The sequence below is a fragment of the Tamandua tetradactyla genome, chromosome 5, assembly GCF_023851605.1.
Source record: "Tamandua tetradactyla isolate mTamTet1 chromosome 5, mTamTet1.pri, whole genome shotgun sequence".
In the NCBI taxonomy this organism is placed as follows: Eukaryota; Metazoa; Chordata; class Mammalia; order Pilosa; family Myrmecophagidae; genus Tamandua; species Tamandua tetradactyla.
In genome coordinates this window covers 47,242,150-47,263,063 of record NC_135331.1, presented here as the reverse complement: position 1 = coordinate 47,263,063, position 20,914 = coordinate 47,242,150, and the positions used below count along the sequence as shown (strand labels likewise).

At 41.7% G+C, this 20,914-nt stretch overlaps 1 pseudogene; it reads left to right on the top strand.

Moving 5' to 3' along the window:
• The first annotated feature begins 10,774 nt into the window (after positions 1–10,774).
• On the top strand, positions 10,775–11,344 carry LOC143682404 (zinc finger CCHC-type and RNA-binding motif-containing protein 1 pseudogene; annotated as a pseudogene).
• Positions 11,345–20,914: the final 9,570 nt, after the last annotated feature.

Below are 20,914 nucleotides of genomic sequence, written 5' to 3'. Positions count from 1 at the left end.
TTATATCCTATTTCTGCCCAACACATAGCCTACTTCTGTTCTGTATGGGCTCATATTCTATTGCCTTTTGCAAATAATCTGCAACCCATATGTTCTTTCTCGCATAATCGTAGTCTTTCTCTTGGTACAACAGAAGTTTCTGCATTTTACTTTCAAGAACAGTATAATTTCCAAAATATGCCATTAAAGTAACTTTATCTACTTAGGTTTCTTCACTCCAAGATGACTGAAAGACTATTTGGGGGATGTAGGAAAGAAATGTGTTAAGTCGATATATTTAAGGTTGCAAAGTTTTGAATGAAACAAAGATTTTATTATTTAAAAATGCTCTGCAGTATCTTCATAGAACATTGGTTATAATTATTGTTTGTTTAAGCTTTAACAATCTAGTGCTCACCTAATTAAAATGAAAGTGCTTATTCTTACTCAGACTGTTTGGTGCATCCATTCCCACTGCGATACATAAATCATCTGGAGGACATAGCCCTTAATAACCTTTAACAAGACCTCAAACTGTAATCTGTCAAAATTATTCCCTAAATATGACTCTTCCTTCTGCTTATGCTGAACATTTATATAGCAATGTAACATTAATCATTCCTAAGGGGGTTGGCTGAATTTTATTTTATTTTTTTAGAAGGAGCAATTATTTCTCCAGAGCCCATTATTTAAATTGGATAGTCTATCTAAGGACTTCAACCTCAGAGACTTCTCTAGATATATAAAATAATTTAGAAAGACTACCTTAGGTAGGTTTTTGAAGAAACTACACTGAAGCTAACAACTTAAAAAGTGATTGGAATATTCCTTCCTTGATTTTGCCATATATGAACATATAATTTCTCTACATTTCCTTGCTTGCCACCTCACAAAGCCCTCGTGCCTCTTTTCTGGACCATGGTATGATTAAACGTCATCCAGTGTATCTGATCAAAATCCTGTGCCTAAAAGAATCTCATTATCTTGCACCAGAATTGATAAAGCTAATCCTCAGGCTTGTCATCTATAAAGGTGCCAAGTTCAATTTCTATGTGTTGACTTCATCAAAACTAAGTTTTATTTCAGTTGTTTATTTCTGTTCTCAATTTGCTTCTGGCTAGAGTCATGCAAGTGAAGGGACTTCTGTTAATTTCTATCTGTGCCTTCCACAGTTGTCTAAGACTCCACTTTCTACTGTGTAACTATGGGCAGGGTTTAAAATTTCACTGACTTTTAGAAGAAAAGAACAATTCATGTACTAGATGATACTTGATACCTATCAAAAGCAGGGCGTTCTCAGTCCAATGCACTCATTGACCAACTCCTGAGACACCTGGGTTTCAAAGAGAGCAAGAGTTTCTTACTAAGTGTGAAGCAGGAGATCAGATGGTCTGTCTGCCTAAAAATCTGTCTCTCCAAACTACAGTAACTCTGATAGTTTCTCAATGTCAAAAGATGGGCAGGTCTTAGGATCAAGAGTATAATGGCTTAAGCCAAGGAAGTTAGAGATGATCTGATTATTATGCATGAACAGATTGATTACATGCTGGTTTTGTCTAATAAGATAGTTTAGGAATTGGGGAGTGTTATTTGTGGGCTGACCCATTCATTAATAGAAATTAGAGTGTGTCTTTGTGATCATAAGACTCTAAGTTGAAAAACAGGATAAGGGGATATAAGCGGGGACCGTCACAAGGTTTTACAATCACAAGATAAATGTTATGTAGTTACACAATCATTATCAGAAAGCAAGTGGCTTACAGTTCAGTAATTTCACGTATTTCCTTTTGGCTATTTTACAATACAGAAGAAAGTAGGAAAAACATCTATATAATGATTCAGTGATTATAATCATTTGTTAATTCTTAACTCTTGATTTTAAGACTATCTCTTTTTTAAGAAGCTCCTTAGTTTCCAAAATGACTTTTTAGCTGCTTGGATATTTGCAGGAACCTTGGTGTTTTACACATGGACTGGAACAAGCATGTGGATTACTTAAATCTTTTTCTTTCTTTTCATGTGTGTTTTGGGATCTCCTTCAGATAGGTGGGTGATAAATAAGTGACTGCTATATAAATTCAATCAAAATCTAAAATTTAATTCTGTGTGTGGTAGGTTGAATCATGTACCCCAGGAAATAGACATGTTCTTAATCATAATTCCTTCCTGTGTGTGTTTATCTATCCTAAGCAGAAGATGTTATTTTTACTTAAGATATGGCCCAGCTGAATAAGATTGGGCCTTAATCCTATCACTGGAGGATTTAAGAAGAGAAAGCCATGTGGAGGAAAGGTCTCTGGAAGTCAACGAACCTAGAGGAGAAAGGAGAGGACATTCCCATGTGCTATCACCATGTGATGGAAAATACAAGAATCCAAGGATTGCCAGCAGCCAGCCCTGTAACCAAGAGATTAGGATTTAAAGGTGAATTTTGATTACTGAATTGTTATATAGATATTCCTTTTTGTTTTTTGATATATTAAAAAGCATGGAATATCTGAAATCCCTAAACTATAATTCAACTGCCCTGATATAGGAAATGATTGTAAAAAGCCCTTATTTTGTGCTTTTGTGATTGTAAGAGCTGTTACTCCCATTATCTGGTCATTTTCTTAACTTGTAGTGCAAAAGCCCTGATGCTAATGAAGAATTTGAAGTCAGACATTAACTAGTTTCAGCTCCTTATATTTGTAAATTGTATCCCCTAGACTCTGCTATTGAAAAGATAATGTCTTCCTCCCCAATCCTTTCCACTTACAAATAATAACCTTCACTCTTTTTCTGCTTAGAATTTGCTACTTGGAATTGTAAAGACCTCATCTCCCCTTGCTAAAATCCATAAAAACCTTCAACTTCCTAAACTCAGGAGACAGATTTTGGGCCACTAGGCCATCTGCTCTCCTACCACATTGTGGAGAGCCGCCTCCCGGGTTGGGCCTAGTGGTCGCGCTGCAGCCTGCTCTACAGTTCCCCCCCGCCCATCGAGTGAGTCAAGATGGCGCCCGCATCCTGTTTCCGCGTATGACGTACGCACCCACCAACCCTATCTTCCAATCACCTCTGTATACGTGGCACTAACCTATTGGGTTTGGGCACAGTATATAAGAGGTTACCCGGACAGGGTGGGTGGAGACGACCCACAGGGAGCCGTGCCTGACGGCCGCATAGAGGTTGTTCCCCCGTGGGGTATCTTGTCCCGCGCGGAACCTGTAACAGAGAATGCAAGCTTAACTCCAGTAAAGGTCTGTGCTCACAACCGCTGCGTGCCTCGAACCCGTGTTTGTCACTCGAGTCGGTTTGCCTGCGTCCGTCTCTTTCTCCCCTCCTGTTCCCTTCGCCGGCCGGGGATCAGAAGCCGAACGAGACGGCTGCGGACAAGTGGTGGCCCGTACGGGGAACCCTTCTGCTGCCTTTCCCCGAGCTGGTGAGGACGTGCTTCTTGAGTTCGCAGCGGACTTCCCGTGCCTGATCACCGCGAGAAGGTGAGTACTTCTTATTACGTGAGAGTTAAGGGCTGTGGGCGTTCAGGTAGCCCCAGTGAATCGGGAGAGCTCCCCGATTGATTAAAGTACAGTGCCGACTGCAAGCATGGGGCAGTCAGGAAGTTCACCTTTGTTAGCTCCCTTAAAGACCCTTTTGAAGCAGTGGGGTATCTCGGTTAAGGAGAGTTCCCTCCTGCGGTTCCTTGACGATGTTGTTACCTTTGCCCTTTGGTTCGCCCATTCCGGGAGCCTCAGCCTGCCTTCTTGGCTGAAACTTGGTAATGATATAGAACGGGCGCGCCGGACGGGCCTTTGTATGGACCCGATCCTGGTCCCTATATGGGAGACCGTTCGTGCTTGTCTTGAGGCGGAGAATGCTACAGGCCTAAGTCCGTCTTCCGCCCTGCTGCAGGCACGGCACGCGCTCCAAGAAACTCAGTCAGTTTCGTCTGCGGACGGCTCCCGTAAAGGCAAGCCGCCAGAGTCAAGCGATAGTTCAGACAGCTCTGACTCAGAGTCAGGTGGTGATGAGACCGAGGGTGCAGACGCGCCTCCGCTGATCGATTGGGGGAGGCCCCCTGTCTCACCCACGCAGCCTTCCGCCCCGCCAGCGCCTGCTGCAGGGGCGCGGCGGCTTCCGGTGAATGGTTTTGGTGATCTCGCCAAAAACCCTCACCACGGGCTCCCTCTGGTGGCCGAATCAGGTAATTACAGTGGCTGCTCTCCAACTTCTAAGCGCTTGTTAAAAGGAATGGGATATGTCCCCGGCAAAGGCTTAGGAGCCTCATTGCACGGGCGCGCAAGGCCTATACAAGCTGTCTCCAATTCTGACAGACGAGGCCTGGGTTTTTCCTAGGGGCCACTGAGGGGAGATTCCCACCCACACCTATAAAACTAAAGTGGAAGACCAGTACCCCGGTGTGGGTGCCTCAGTGGCCCTTACCAAAAGAAAAGCTGTCAGCATTGCATACTCTAGTGTCTATACAGCTAAAAGAGAGCCATATCATTCCCTCCACATCGCCTTGGAACACACCCGTATTTGTCATAAAGAAAAAATCAGGCAGATGGAGATTGTTACATGATTTAAGAGCCATTAATAATTGCATGGAGTCCTTAGGACCTGTTCAGATGGGGTTGCCCCTTCTCTCAGCTCTGCCAGAGCATTGGTCTATTTTCATCTTAGACATCAAAGACTTACTAAAGAAACAGAAAGGGGGAATAGGTCACGGCCTGTCCCCAAAGGCTCAACTGTCTATAGCCTTGTTTATGTATAATTTTTTAAATGAAAATTCACTAGGAATGACACCTGCTCTTCAGCATACTACTCCGAGTCCTCCACATAGAGGTCTAGTCCGTTGGAAGGATGTCCTGTCAGGACAATGGCAAGGCCCTGACCCAGTGCTCAGCTGGGCCAGAGGCTCTGTTTGTGTTTTTCCCCAGGAGCCAGGACGTCAACCAGTGTGGGTTCCGGAAAGACTGGTGAGAACCGTGACACCGCCCGGGGACGCCACGGAGCTGTTGCCCAAAAAACCAACAAGCCTTCAACCTGAACCACCAGATCCGGTCTCCAACTCTGCTGATGACGGCGGCGACTGACGAGATGGCAACGAAAACGCCGGTCACCCTTCGATTGTTTAGAAGGGGGACCAGTTTTAATAACCCCCGTTGCCTTCGACCTTTCCAAACTGGGCGAGACTGTACAAAGTCTGTGGAACCGAGTCACCTCTTGGTTCTCTTGGCCCAATTTGACTACTTGGATTCTCGTAGCAGTGGGACTCTTAGTAACTCTGTTCATTGTTAAATGTTTGTTAGAACGCTTGTTCCAGACACAGCAGCAATTACGTGTCACTACCATGTTGGCTATGTCACTCGCCCCTGATGCTCCTGGCAACGACCGTCCCGCTGCCCGGTCCTCCCCCTCACCGGACGGTCCATCCCGGCCACTCAGGGCGGGGCGCTCAAAAACAGGATCTGCTGCAAAGCCCATGGCCGTGTCCCGGGTGTAAAAGGCGGCACCAGAAGTCATAATTTTTGTCTAAAGGATGATCTCTAAGGCAGAGTCACGGTCCTGGCCAGACTAGACTCCGGCCATTGCACAGAGACATCTAGTGACACCCTCGACTCTGGTTGCCGCTCTCCTGAGCCCCGCTTAGCCCAGTTGCGAGGCGAAGCACTGCAGGGAGAGTCACGTTGTTTCCAGTTCACGGGCTCTCCGGTCTCTATATGAGGAGGCATTCTGGTTGGTGCCTAGCAAGCCTAGTCCAGACTCCCCAAAGCACCAAAACAAGTAGTGGGCTAATCAAGCTCACGGGAGCTCACTCATCAATGGAGACACTGGGTCTAAGAAAGGGTCTACGGACCAAAAATAATAAAAAAGGGGGAGATGTGGAGAGCCGCCTCCCGGGTTGGGCCTAGTGGTCGCGCTGCAGCCTGCTCTAGAGTTCCCCCCGCCCATCGAGTGAGTCAAGATGGCGCCCGCATCCTGTTTCCGCGTATGACGTACGCACCCACCAACCCTATCTTCCAATCACCTCTGTATACGTGGCACTAACCTATTGGGTTTGGGCACAGTATATAAGAGGTTACCCGGACAGGGTGGGTGGAGACGACCCACAGGGAGCCGTGCCTGACGGCCGCATAGAGGTTGTTCCCCCGTGGGGTATCTTGTCCCGCGCGGAACCTGTAACAGAGAATGCAAGCTTAACTCCAGTAAAGGTCTGTGCTCACAACCGCTGCGTGCCTCGAACCCGTGTTTGTCACTCGAGTCGGTTTGCCTGCGTCCGTCTCTTTCTCCCCTCCTGTTCCCTTCGCCGGCCGGGGATCAGAAGCCGAACGAGACGGCTGCGGACACCACATGCCTAGTAATAAACTTTTTTCTCTCTTTGAATCCCCAGTGTCTCAGGAATTGGTCATTGAGCACATCAGGCAAAAGAATCCACTGCCTTTGTCCTGTAACAGCCCAGAACACCGTGGTCCTCAGGGAGAAAGCTTCGCCTTACTGAGTTTGGACTTCTCCTAGGCTCAAAACCATGAGCCAAGAAATTGCTGTTGTGAAGCCAACCTGTTGTATGATGTTTGGTTTAGCTGCCAGAAACTGAAGACAGTATGTGTATACCCAAATGCACATAAATTTTATTTTTTTTGACCTCTAGGCAGAAACAGTTTGGGTGCACACCCAAAATATAGTTCAAATCAATGTCAAATGATGATACCACACAAACACCAGGAAGGTGTGAAAAGTTTTATTACTCACATAATGAGTCTCCTTGGGGAAACCAGGGTACTTCCAAGCAAGTATAAAAGTGGCTTGAGAGATCAAAAGAGACTCCCTTGGGGTTTTTCTGCTGGTTAGGGTTGAGGGTGGGGTGAAGATTCTTGCCTGTGGGTTGAACTTCCAGCAGGCATCAAAGGAAGGCATTACTCATTAGCATCCCAGGGGGTAAGCCAGAACGGGAAGAAAGAAGTATGAGGCTTAAAAATTGTAAATAGTCAAGAGTAAAAAATAGAGTCAAACCCTTTATTGCTACACTACACGTTTGAATACTCATCTTTATGTACACTGCCTCCTATCCCATGTCTTCCCAGAAGCTATCTGTGCATTAAGTTCCCATTATCATGCCAGGCTCAAACTTCTTGCTCCCTTGAGTTCTCATTTACATCTCATGTGCCAAGGGTTTGTATCTTTGCTCTTGGGTTGACCAAAAGGAAAAATTTAGTCCTCCTTCTTTTTAATTGAGAAAACAACAATAAAAGTGTTCCAATTACATAAGACATTTGCATTTGTGGCAGACTACAATATAATTCAAGAGTAAAGAACAGTAGGGAGATTGTTTTCCCCATGGATAGGACTTTGCCATGCTTCTTAGAAGGCAGAAGTGCCTACATAAGTTTAGGTTTTAAATAACAAGTAGTTCTTTTTCCTCTATGACATGAATAAAAACATTTGTCTCCCTTTAATTAAAAGAGATTATAAATATAAATAAGCTAGTACACATACAGATACACACATACATGCACATACACATAAATACATGTATGCCAGAAATGGAATGGCTTTTAAAAAGGGAATTTATTAAGTTGCAATTTTATATTCTAAGGCCATGAAAGGCATCAATAGGAGGTTACCTTCATTCAAAAAGAAGCTGATACTGTCCGGGATACCTCTGACAGCTGGGAAGGTACTTGGCTGACATCTGCTGAGATCTTTGGCTTTTGGACACCTCTGTTAGCTGGGAAAGCACATGGGACATCTGTAGGCTTTCTCTCTGGGATTTTCCAAACAGCCTCCCCAGGGGCATGTTCTTTCTGCATCTTCAAAGGTCTCTACTGTGTGGGATCTGTCTGCTCTTTCCAAAATGGTTCCTTCTTAAAGGACTCCAGTCAGCCATGCCCCTTGAATGGGTGGAGATACATCTCCATGGAAACTACCTAATCAAAAAATCCTAGCCACATTGGGTGGGTCACATCTCCATGGAAATAACTTAATCAGAACCTCCCATCCAGCAATATTGAATCACAGTTAAAGAATATTGCTTTTCTGGGGTGCACAACATTTCAAACCAGCACATGCCACCCTCTGACCTCAGAAAGACATGTTCTTTCCATATACAAAATACATTCATCCCATTAGAATATCTGAAAGTTTTAAACCATTTCAGTAGTAATACAAATGAAATACAAGGTCAGGAACAGTACAAAATATCAAAATAAGCTACAGGCATGGTCTGTCCTAAGGCAAAATTCCCCTCTGGCTGTGGACCTGTAAAACTCAGAACAAGTTATCTGCTGCCAATAGACAAAGGAGGGACAGTCATAGGATAAATGTTTCCATTTCTGTAAAGAGAATTTGAAGGAACACAGGAGTCACAGGACCCAAACTGTTCTGAAAACTTATAGGGCAAGTTCTATTAGATTTCAAAGTCTGAGACTCATTTATCCTCAGGGCTTTAAAAATCACAAATCCCACCTTTTCTTAGGGCTTACGCAGCAGCTCTATTCTTTCCAAATACTACCTTGGGTTACGCTGGGAAAACCACCTTTTTCTTGGTTCCATCCTCTCCAAACACCAGGGCAGCACCTGGGATCTCTGCCATCTCTGGAGCTCATGCTCAACCTCTCCAGAATGATGGGGTGGCAGCCGGACTCCCCCCAATCCCCAGTTTATGTGCTCCACCCTCTCCAAGGACTTGGGTGGCACAACTCTTCCAGAACATCTAGGCAGAAGGCTCACCATCTGCCTTCTGGACAAACACACTTTCTCCAAGTTCCTGGATGGGTCTGCCCTCCTAGTCTGAGGTTTGTTTGGCTTCAGACCTTAGATTCCATAGTTCTGCCTTTGAATTATTTTTTCTTCAATGTGTCCTTTTTCTGTGCTTTTTAGTCTAGACTGGCTGTGGTTCTGTTTATACATATCCCACAACACTCTTGTTGGTTTTCTGTGTAGTATGCAGGGATCACAACCATCACATAATAGGACTTTCCACAAATCCTTTCTGGAAAACTCCATCTCCAATCCTGGTTAGTCCTATAGTGGCTGACTCAATCCATGTTTGGTTAGATCCTCATGTGAGGTACTATTCTCTGTGGCCTCCCCCTCTGGAAGCCCAGAATTTTTCAGAGCATCAATTCCTGGTTTCTTTGTGCCCAAGAATTGAGTTCTCAGCTTTTCTCTTACCTGTCATTTTACTAGAGGCTGCAAGGAAAAAAACAGGCCATACTTTCCGCATTTAATTTGGAAATCTCTTCAGCTAAATATCCCTGCATGTGACTTTTAAAATCTGCCTTCCATCCAAAACTAGTAATCAATTTTGCCAGATTCTTTGCAACTTTAAAACAAGGATCACCTTCCTTTCAGTTTGCAGTAACACATGCATTATTTCTGTCTAAGAAGTATCTTTTGAGTCCATAGTCTACCAACAGTCTCTTCAAAGCATTCTAGGTCTTCTCTATCAAGCTCCTCACAACTCTTAAGAATCTTCTGCTTATCCATTTAAAAAACCATTCCAACATGCAAACCCCACTCTTCAGTATCAAAATCTTTTTTAGTTTGTTAAGGCTGCACATATATATTAAAGATAAAAGTAATACATATTAACTTGAGCATAAAATATTATATATATATATAATGATCTCTTCTTTTTCATTAGCTACTTTTATAAGGAAATCTTTCCCATTGATGCAATTGTAATTCAAATCACTAGAAGTGATTTCTTGCAAAATGTGCTCAGGGATCCAAATGATCAATGTGTCTTTATAATTAAGCATTTCATTTACTCTCTCTTTAGATAAAGAGAAATGATATCATGAAGAGAAATTGAAATTGATGCATTATGAAATATCTGTTAATCCAAATTAATGCTGACTGAGTAAACCATATGCATAATTTCTATAAATGTTTGTGTGGCTTAAAAGGAATCTTGGTCAAATTGATAAAAATTAAAACAGTGACAAATCAAGTTAATAATTTGAAATTGATTGAAATCAATAGCATTTGAATTCAAGGCATTCTTAAGACCCTTTGAATCAGAAAGACCTCATGTGAACTATTGGGTAATTTTTAATGGTGTGTTTGTTTGTCAAGGCATACAAGTGCACTCTACCTTAGTTTCCTCATCTTTGAAATGGAGATAAAACTACTTCTTCCCATAGGATAGTTGTGAGAATTATTTGAAATTATCTGATTTCTAGAGAAAAGCAGAGTACTTCACCCAATTCACAGTGGCTCATAGTACATGATACTGTTATTATTATGGTATAATTATGTTTTTCAACTAGTACTAAAACTACATGATATTTTTTCTCTACTTCTAAAAATACATGTTCTTCTGAGAATCATATATCATCTTCTGAGAGAGATAATATCTTCTGAGAACAATATATCATCTTGGTAGCAAGATAAGTTTCAGGCCTGCTTGGTGTGTGTCTCAACTGTATTCTTTCCTTATGCTTATATTAGTCTCAGGTTTGTTAGTTTTTTAATTTTGTGCTCAGAGGCACATGATGCAAAGATACTGTCACAAAAATAAAGAAAATAATATCACTTCTTCCTGTCATAAGAACTTTTTAATTGCAGAAAATGGGTGACTTTATGTTATTCTTAAATTTGGAAACTTTTATCCTAAGGTGCATATTAAATATACTTGAGTTTGAGAGCTCCTGAACTCTCCAAGAACCCGTGATGTCAAAGCTGTTGGGTGGAGCAAGAAACAGTCGGGGTTGAGCCCCAGCAGGGCCTAGGGCTCACACTCTTCTGATCTCTTTGACACCCTTAACCTGAAGAAATGAGTGGTGGATTGGCTCCATGGAAATACAGAATATTTTCCAAGTATGACAAAGTTGTAAAGGTTACTGTAATGAAAGGTAAAGATACCAGGAAGAGTAAAGGGGTTGCATTTATTTTATTTTTGGATAAAGAATCTGCTCAAAACTGTGCCAGGGCAATAAACCACCAACAGCTATTTGGAAGAGTGATAAAAGCAAGCATTGCTATGGACAATGGAAGAGCCACTGAATTCATCCGAAGGCGAAACTACTTTGATAAATCTAAGTGCTATGAAAGTAGGGAAAATGGACACTTACATTATGCCTGCACTAAAAATATGCTTGAAGAATGTGAACCTCCAAAGAAGGAAGAGAAAAAGAAAGAAAAGGAAGTTCCTGGACCAGAAGAAGTAATTGAGGAAGTAGAGGGCAGTGATGATGAGAGGTGAGATCTTGCTCTCGACAGCCTTTGTCAGGCCATCGCTTTCCAGCAGGCCAAAACTGAAGAGGGACAGAAGAGATGGAAGCCCAGTTCAGGGGGCCCCTCAGCAGCAGACGATTCAAGACACTCAAGGATAAAGAAAATCACATATTCCAATGATGAAGAAGAATTTAGTGATTAAAATTGACATTTATTATGTAAAAAGTGTTAAAATTAAAAAAAAATCTTTTAAGTATAAAGTTCAATTGGAGACTAAAGATTACTTTTAGAACTTTACACATAAGAACACTTGATGCTAGGCCACAAGTTTGGTTTATTTGGGCATAGAATTCCAACCAAACTCCAGATGTGAGAGCCATTTGGATGGACAAATGGTTTCTTGTGGTGTTTTAGTCTAATAAAACTGATGAGAGAAATGGGGAAAGAAAATATCACAAAGCAGGCAAAATGAGAAGCATCTTGTATTCCAGGTGTGGCTCCTTCAGTGAACAAACTGCTATGCATTATTGATTTGACAGAGCCTCTACTTCAGTGATGTCTGTCTCAAAATGGCTCCAAATGATTTCTGTACTGCAAAATAAAGCCAAACCCTGGAAACCAAAAAAAAATAAAAAATAAAATAAAGAAAAGAACCTTTGGATATCGAATGGTTTTGTTCTGTAAAATAGTTCACATGAAACTGAAAAATAACTTTAAATATCATGTTTCTATCCATCTTAGCAGAGTAATCAAAATCAAGATTTGATAATAACCATTAATCCTGAAAACAACTAATTCTTAATAAGAAAATGTAATACTATTACAGTAATACTACTATCATCCCAAGAAAAAAGGTAGATATTAAAAAGCTCATCATAGGGCGGGCCGCGGTGGCTCAGCGGGCAAAGTGCTTGCCTGCCATGCCGGAGGACCTCGGTTCGATTCCCGGCCCCAGCCCATGTAAAAAACAAACAAACAAACAAAATACAATAAAACAAGAAAATGTTTAAAGATGTTTCCCTTTCTTCCTTCCTTCCTTCCTTCTCTCTGTCTTTCCTTCCCTTCCTCCCTCTTTCTTTAAAAAAAAAAAAAAAAAAAAAAAAAAGCTCATCATAAAAGCTTTAGTCACATCTGATTGGTTTATATTAATACTTTTGAAATAAATTTAATCCTTAAAACAAGCACTTCATAAAAACTGTGAAAAAGGTGAATGATTTATTGTTATAAATGTTAATAAAGTTTTCAAGAATTAAATCTATATATATACTTGAGTTTGAGAAAGTTTTCCTCTTATAAAAGCTTCTGGGAATGTTTAATCTGCAAACGTGAATGGGATTTAACCAGATTCTGAACCAATTGTGTTAAACTGCTGTAATGGGATAATAATTCAAGATGATTTTTTTTTCTTCCCCACAGCTAAGCCCCTTTTGGACTAAGTGATATGAGCTATCTTGCCCAGTAGAAGCATCAGAAATGAAGGAGAAATAAAAAATGGGGACTTCCTTGATTTAAATTTATCCTCTCATCAAGATTTAAGAAAAAAAAATGGGGAAGTAACCAGTCCCATCCGGAATTGTTGTTTCCCCTTTCCATCCACCTCCAGACCAGATAAAGGTCCTATAATGTGAGAGAAATTGAGAGCATTTGGACAGTGGTTTTTCTCTATGCCCTGCTTCCCGCCTCCAACCCAGGGTGTGTCTGCTTTTGTATTTGGAGAAACAACAGGACTTCTCAGAACCACCATAGGATGATTTAATGGTTCCTTTCTGAACTGTTGCTTGGCGGCCTTGCTGATGCGCTGCCACCAAACGGTGTGAAGGTTAACCTCAAGGAGTCCATTAGGGGTGTTAGAATCAGACTGTGTCTTTTGGGTACCCCAGAGGGGTGTGCGAGAACAGTCACGACTTCTCCATGCCTAAGAGAAAAGGCACAGAAATTAAATGAGAGGGAAAGAGATTAGAGATTACTGTAAACCTGGAGTTCATTCTTTCAGTCAGGGTAAGGGGCTCTGTAGCAGTGGATGCACTCAGAGCTGTTCTTTCTTGGGATTGGTAGGGGATGCAGGTACCTCCGAAAGACACCGGTGTGCACTAGACAGTGATGGCTCAGTTACTGCATTTGGCAGTTTCTGATCTTCTTAAAGGCAGGGCCTGAATTTAGAGGACTCTCTAGATCACATCAAACGCCAATACTGACATCTGCTGGAGGTGCTCACTGCCCACAGCTGCTGCAGTGTGTTTAAAAAGAAAAAAGTGCACAGAAAGGCAATGAAAACCCACCCAAAAACTACCCCAAAACCCAAATAGAGGACTGATATACACAGAACATGTGAACTCGACCAATATCAGGCAGTTGTTTTTTGGATGAATCTAGTCTTGGCAAACAAATATTTGGAAATAATCATGGGTATAGATTTATGACTCTGAATGACCAGTTCTTATATGAGTAACCCTTAGCACGGTTCAAACAAATGCATTCATTATTTTTTAAAGAGCAAAATGAGATACATGTCTCAATTAATTTCTACCTCCTTTTTCATAAATACCATGGGTAATGATCTCTGATTCACAGATAAGACTAAATCTTTTGAGGCCTCAGTTTTCAGGGATGTGGAGAACACATGAGCGAATGGTGTGTTGCTTTAGAGTATGTTGATCTACCCATTATCCTAAGTTTCCTTTCAATTGTCCCAATTGTGATACTAATTAGGTATTTGGGGAATAGTCAAAGGAAGGAGTCCACTCTTCTCTACTTGTTTGGTCATAAAGTTTAAGCATAATCCGACGTAAATATTTCCTTCTACATGTTTTTTCCTGTATTCTGAAACTTTTCAGTACAAGAAAGAACTCTGAGGCTGAAGAAAATGTTTTCGTTTAGTTTTTTAGAAAAATGGTATTGTTAAAACTGTAATCTGTAAAACTTAACTCCTGACTTTCTAGCTTGGGTCTTCCATGTAAGAGATGCTCTTATTTCCTTCTAAATGTACCTCATAATTTTTTCTACTTCACTTTTTTTTTAATCTTTACCTTCTATCAGTTAAATTTATCAAAATGTGCCACCTAAATAGCTTCAGCCAGTTGGCATGCTTTTCAGATCTGAGATTCTGGCAGGCAGAGCTTTGAGGTCATTTCTTTATATAGCTGAAGACAAGGATCGAATAAGCCCATTAGAGGCCCTGTACCTTCAGATATGTCTCTCCTGTTGTGAGCTAATTGCATCCACATAGATATTCAAAATACACTTAAGATTCAGTCTGATAAAGAGGAGGTTATCTACATCCCTATTAAATTCCCCATTCTCTCTCCATCAACAATATTGCTTTCCACCTGGTCATCTAGAAACTTTAGAGCCACCATTGTGTCCTCCTTCTTTCTCTTCCCCCTCCGTATCCAGTCAGTTACCATTCCTACCTCTCAATATTCCTACACTTTAGATATGTTTTCCTGCCCCTGTAGCAGCTGTGAATTTGCACCTCTCAGAGCTCCTGTGGTAGGGAGCACAGATGACTAACAGCTCTGGCTCCTGCTCTTCTGGTTTCATCATCAATTCATGCCCAGGCCCTTCCTCTGGGGCCTCCTCCCTGGCAAGGGCTGTGCATGCATGCAGACACATTAAGGCGGGCCCTTTATCAAGAGACATGGGACCCTGTCAGTGGGCTTGGAGACTTCCTGTTGGCCTGGCTGATGCTTTCCTGGAACCATGTTGCAGTTACAAACTCTTCCTACCCATCTCGCCACCTTCCCTCTGTCCTTCAGATGTGTCATGGTAACAGGAGTGTCTGACAGCTCTCCTCACCTTCTCTATTCGCTCCCCAGTAAGCCTCTCACATGTTCAATCCATCTTGCAATCTGCCTCCTACAAGGCTCAAAGTAGTACAATGTGTATTATTATCCTCATTCTGACCATCGTTAGGTCTCATAAGCAAAAGGTAGTTTTTCTGTCTCAAGTCTTGCCTTTGTGAATCCTCTGCCAGTGGCAACCAGAATGTTCCATCTGTCCACGGCTGCCTTCTGAAAGTCCATGCTCTTTATTGACGCCCATGGGGCCTCTGTGACCCCATTCCAGCCTATCCCCCCATTTGCCCCTCTCTGCCTCACATTATACATGGTAATGACATCAACTGTGCTGAAGCTGTCCACTTGTGTTACTCCCCATTTCCGCTGTGCCTTAGCTCAGGTCCTCTTCTGAGATGCGCTTCCCTCCTCTTTTCCTAGCTACAGCTGTTCATATGGTTGTGACCTCCGGGGATGGCCTTGGCACCTGCCTCCTGAACTGGACCATGGGCTCCATCAGAGCAGGGATGCACCTGACTCATCTCATTCTCCCCTGCCCAGTGTCCAGCACACGCTTAGCCCATAGTGAGCCCTCACTAAATGTTTGTTTTTAAACTGGATGTATGAAAACCTAATACATTAAGTAACATACTATCTTTACAAACTTTTCAAACACAAAATCATTGATTAGTTTTTTCAAGTGTTTTGCACCTATTAAAGGACACGTTATTTTTACTTTGGGAGATGACCCAGGTAAAACCTAGAGTTTTAGACATTTCAGAATTATGTGTGTATCCCCCGGATGGTGAGCGAGGGAAGGGGAGTGTAAAGAAGGATTTTATAAAGCTTAACAGTAGCTAACTTTTCTTAGGTAAAGAAGGATTTTATAAAGCTTAACAGTAGCTAACTTTTCTTAGGTAAAGAAGGATTTTATAAAGCTTAACAGTAGCTAACTTTTCTTATGTAAAGAAGGATTTTATAAAACTTAACAGTAGCTAACTTTTCTTATGTAAAGAAGGATTTTATAAAACTTAGCAGTAGCTAACTTTTCTTGCCTAATTTAGCTATTTACATGTATTTTAGCTTCTGAATGATAGAAATATCTAGCAAAAGGATTTGTGTCATTTTATATTCACTACTATGCATTTGGTGTGAGTTAAGGATTGTAAAGGAAAGAGTTATGGGCCCCATCAGGCTAAGAAAAACAACTCGGGACCTTCCGGGGTGGTTATCTGCCTCTCCCAACCCCCATGACTCCTTGCATCAGAAATGCTTGTTGTGAAAATGATCGTTACCTGCTTCTTGCATGAAGCAGCACCTGTGACCCATGCTCGACCCCCACCCCCTCCTCCTCCCCCTTAAAAAGCTTCCCCAAACCCAGGCTAGGGGCTCTCTGTTCCTGCGTGTTCAGTGAGCCCCACGCATGTATGGTAAATAAACCCCTTGCGTGTTGCATGAGAGAACGTCTCTTGGAGTCCTCCTTTGCGTGGCAAAACTCTCGAATTCTTACAGGGAGCACTGTGAAATCGGAATCCAGCCATTTCCTGTTGATGACAAGTCTGGGGAAAAATACTGCAAATGATCATATTGATGATTAGATCGAAGTTTGAAGGTTGTAGCACTCTAGTTGATACATCCACCTGTATTTATTCATATTTGAAATAAAACTAATAAATATGCTAAGAAGTTTTACCATCTGGAGTTTTGAAAAAGCTGCAATGAGGTAAGCATTTTAGTAATTTATTTTATTTTAACCATTTACCCATACCAATATTTTAACCATTTACCCAAGTACATATGCACTTGACAATACGAATTTAAATCTCTTTTCTATAAAGTCTCTTACATGTTTTAATCTTGTTAAATATAGAATGAAAAATGTCAGCTCTTATTAAGGGGCTGTAAATTATCAGTGAACAGGTAGAGAAACTGTTTGCAAGGAAATGGAGTGGATTTCTAGACCTTTAAGTCATATCAAGCAAAGTAATTATTCAATACACTTTCGCATTAAAAAGGCTCTGCCAGGGTCTGAGAGAGCTTAAAATAGCAATGGGAGCTCATAAACTTGGGAGGTCTTATACAGGGAACAGGGAGGAAGGAGAAGAAATAACTAAGGAAAACGAGATAAAGCTGTTAAAAAGCATTATGGGTATTTATTCTGTACAAATCAATGCCTACTGTAATTCGTATAATTTGTTCACAAGTAAATAGCTAATATTCTCCCTGAGCTCCACTGTTGATGCTAATTAACATAGGCTTGAGGAGCCTGGGGAGAGAAACAAATGCATAAATACTGTTCAGCATATGGTAGGAAGTGGTATTAGTATGCAAGGCAGCAGTCTCTCAAGTTCAGACTTACAAATATCTTAAAAGGTGCAGGTGTATTTTGTTTTTTTGCCACAGATTCTTTATAAACAAAGGATCCAAAGTTATATCTCATTCGAGAATGTTCCTTACTATATTCTCCTCTGAGTTAGGGCATCACATTTTTGTATTCAAGAAGAGAGGGTAGTTCTAATTAAACACATTCCAAATCACTTTGTGGTACAGTTAAGGGGATTTGGAGTAGAGTGTGGTCTGTAAAATACCAGCTAATTTGTCCAGACTATCTTTTTTTGGTGGGGGCAGGCACCAGGAATCAAACCTGGGTCTCCCGCACGGCAGGCGAGAATTCTGCCTGCTGAGTCACTGTAGCCCAGCCCAGAGCATCCTTTAAAGAATGGAAGGCATTGAGATTCCATCAGTTTTTCTAGATACTCAGTGGCTGCATTGTTTTCATAGTCTGAAAAGCAGAGATCGATAGAATGTTCCTAATCTGCATTTCCAATCATGGATAAAAGATAGATTTAATTAAAATCCAAGTGCATGAACACTCAACCAGTGCCAACTAAAGACAAAGCCTGGTAAAAAGCACTGGGTGTCACACAAGATAAATCATGTGGTTCCTTCTGGCAAGAAGGTACCTGTCAGTGGGGAGACCAGATTTGTAAACAGCAAACCTGTAACACTAGGCAGAATGAAGTAAGTATTTAAATAGAGGTAAATGCAATATGCTGTGAGAAAATAGACAATGAAATTATTGATTTCACTTCTAGGGTGTTGGGAGAGAAGAGAGGAATACTTCTGGATGAAGTGGTGTTTAATCTAGCAGGAAGGACAGGTCAGCATTCAACAGGAGAAGTGGCCAGAAAAGGTAATGTTATGGCTCTGTTACTTCATTCAGGTCACAGTCAACTGTCATCTCCTTGGAGATTGCCTTGCCCTCTTTTCCCTGGTTAATATAGTTATGCTGTGTCCTGGCTCTTCAGGGCTGCTATAACAAGTACCACAGACTAGTTGTCTTAAATAGCAGGAATTAATTGTCTCGCAGTTCTGGAGGCTACAAATCAAGGTGCCGGGAGGCCATGCTCTCTCTGAAGTTTGAGGAATTCTTGCAGAGTCTTACTGCAATCCATAATGCAATCTCTGCCTCCATTGCATGGCACAATATTCATGATGATCATGCATTTCCTCTATTATTCGATCTTGAGCACGATTTAAATAAAAAAAGTTTCAAATAGGTAAGCTTAGATGTTTATAAATGGTCATATTCAAATTGATGTGGATTGGGTATAGTCTGTGTCCCAATCAAGCTGGAACATGAACTGCACTAAGAAGTAAACTTTTGCAGAGTAAGTCAAAGTACTTGATTTTATTTTGTGTGATGCACTGAGTAGGATCTGATGTGGTGGTAAATTACAGCAAGATAAAATTTCACGACTAAGCAGAAAAGATAGAATTATAGTTAACACGAATTGGTATAGTATGTATATGTCTGCATTGAAAGGTCTGAGTAACCCAAGAAATAGGTTGAAAAGTTAAAGTGGAGTAATTTGCAAAATAATGATTAAAATAGCAATTATAGCTATCATCTACCAATGCCAGGCACTGTTCCAAAGGTTTTCTAGGTGTTACTCAGAGGTTTCCAAGTGTACCCATAACAATCAGATTGGAATGTCAAAGGCAGGGATCAGGCATCAGTACTTTTTAAAGCTACTCAGGTGATTCTAATGCACAACAGTGAATATTAGCACACCATATTAGCCCATTTAATTACCTCAACAACTCTGCAAGGTAGATATTCTTGTTACTCTTCCCATTTTATTAAAGTGGAAACTGAGTCACAGAAAGGTGAACTAATTTGCTCTCATTCCAGAGTCCTTGATCTTCATCACTGCTGCATTTCCCCAGAGTTTCAATGCCATTTCTCATGAGTAACTTTGACTTTTATGATTTTAAGAAAAAACTTAATGCACATATCAGAAATGATCATTTTAGGAGGTTATAATCTATTCCCCTTTGGTTTCAGTTTCCCACCAGCATTTGTAGAACCGGTTGTTCAAACTGACCTTTCTCTCTTCCCCAGTTCCTCAATGCCTCCAGATATTACTGCTTACGTCAACCTTCAGAGCCCACGCAAACCCAAGTCTGAGATTTGGCTGTGCTTCTGAAAGGAAGGGGTCCAGTTTTAGGGCAAAGCAGGGCAAATGTCAAGGTTCTTCCAGTTGCAGACTCCATCCACAGAGTCCATCCTTTGACTGGTAGATCTAAATTTCTAAGGCTCCTTTCATTAGCCTTCCCTCCAGGTCTTTGATTCCTCATAGCTCTTTCTACTATTAAATATTAAATATTATATCAAATAACATTTCCCCAGTCTAGGACTTCTCAGGTCTAGGTTTTCTGCCTACCTACACCACTCTTTGACTTCATGACTTTTGGGAAAGAACTTAAAATCTCTTCTGGACTAATGTACTATGTGCCATTTTAAATGGGCTTTGGAGATCAGTTTGGCTAAAATTTTGGTTCTGAGTTATTCCATTGCTCCAATTTAAAATATGAACTTCTACTAGATTTTTTGCTCACCTATGTCCAGACCTTCAGTGCCACAATGGCCCTTGGCTTCCAAGTCCATTCATACATGTGGCCTTCTGTCCACATATCCTGTCTGGGTGGTCATAGCTCTCCTGGTCCAAGCAATTTGCCTTCCAGCTAAAACTTGGCTGGGAGCAGAGAGTAATAACTCAACACTTAATCCCACTATAGCAACTGTATATCCAGTGCCAGAAGACATGTAGTAAGCCAGACACTTGGGCATGAGGCAGCTCAGAGAGCTGTGGGAGCCTCCTGTGGAGGATATGCTTTCTTCTGAGGCTGCTGGGTTATTTCCCAGGAAATACACTCATGACCATTGCACAGGCAGTGGCTGCAAGAATTAAATTTCCCTCAAGAGAACTTGTGCCTGTTGAGGAGGTATCACTGCTGCTGCAGTTTAACACTGCCTGAAGCTCTGCTGTTTTGAAGTTCAGGTGTTCAACAACCCAGGTCCCATGAGAGGAGAATGTTCCTCAGAGTGGCAGTTAAAATTTACAAACTAACTGGTGGTGCCCAGTCACCATGGATAAACCTTGAGGTTTATTCCTTATCTATTCAAAGGGAAATTCTATGTTTCGTCAATACGAAACCCAGCTAGGGAGAAAGGAAGTAACTGAACACCCTTGACTTAGCAGGCCATTTCTCAGAGACCCAAGTAGGTCACTAACTGTATCACTTTTCATCTTTCTACGTTCTTATCTGCCACTACTGTTTTTTTCCTAAAATGGTAAATTCGATGGCAGCTATTCCCCTCACCTCTCCCCATTCCACCATTGAGCTAATAAAACAAAAACAAACGACTGAAGAAAGAACTCACATAACAAAATGGGAGAGGACAGAAGGTTTGAGACTGCAGATTGGGCCAGAGGCCCCAGAAGCGGCAGAAGACTCAAAGGGGTAAGGCCTGCCAGCTTGGCTGCCTTGTCTCCTCAGGGTCAGGCACAGGACAGGGCCACTGAGGATGGCAGGGAGCCAGGGCAAGTATGGGCAAGACTGAGGAAGCTGTAGTAGGGCTGGGTAAGAGGGGATTCCGCTGCCTCCAGGTCCAGGTCAGGCCCAGAGCATGCCTGGATATTGCTCTTCTGGTG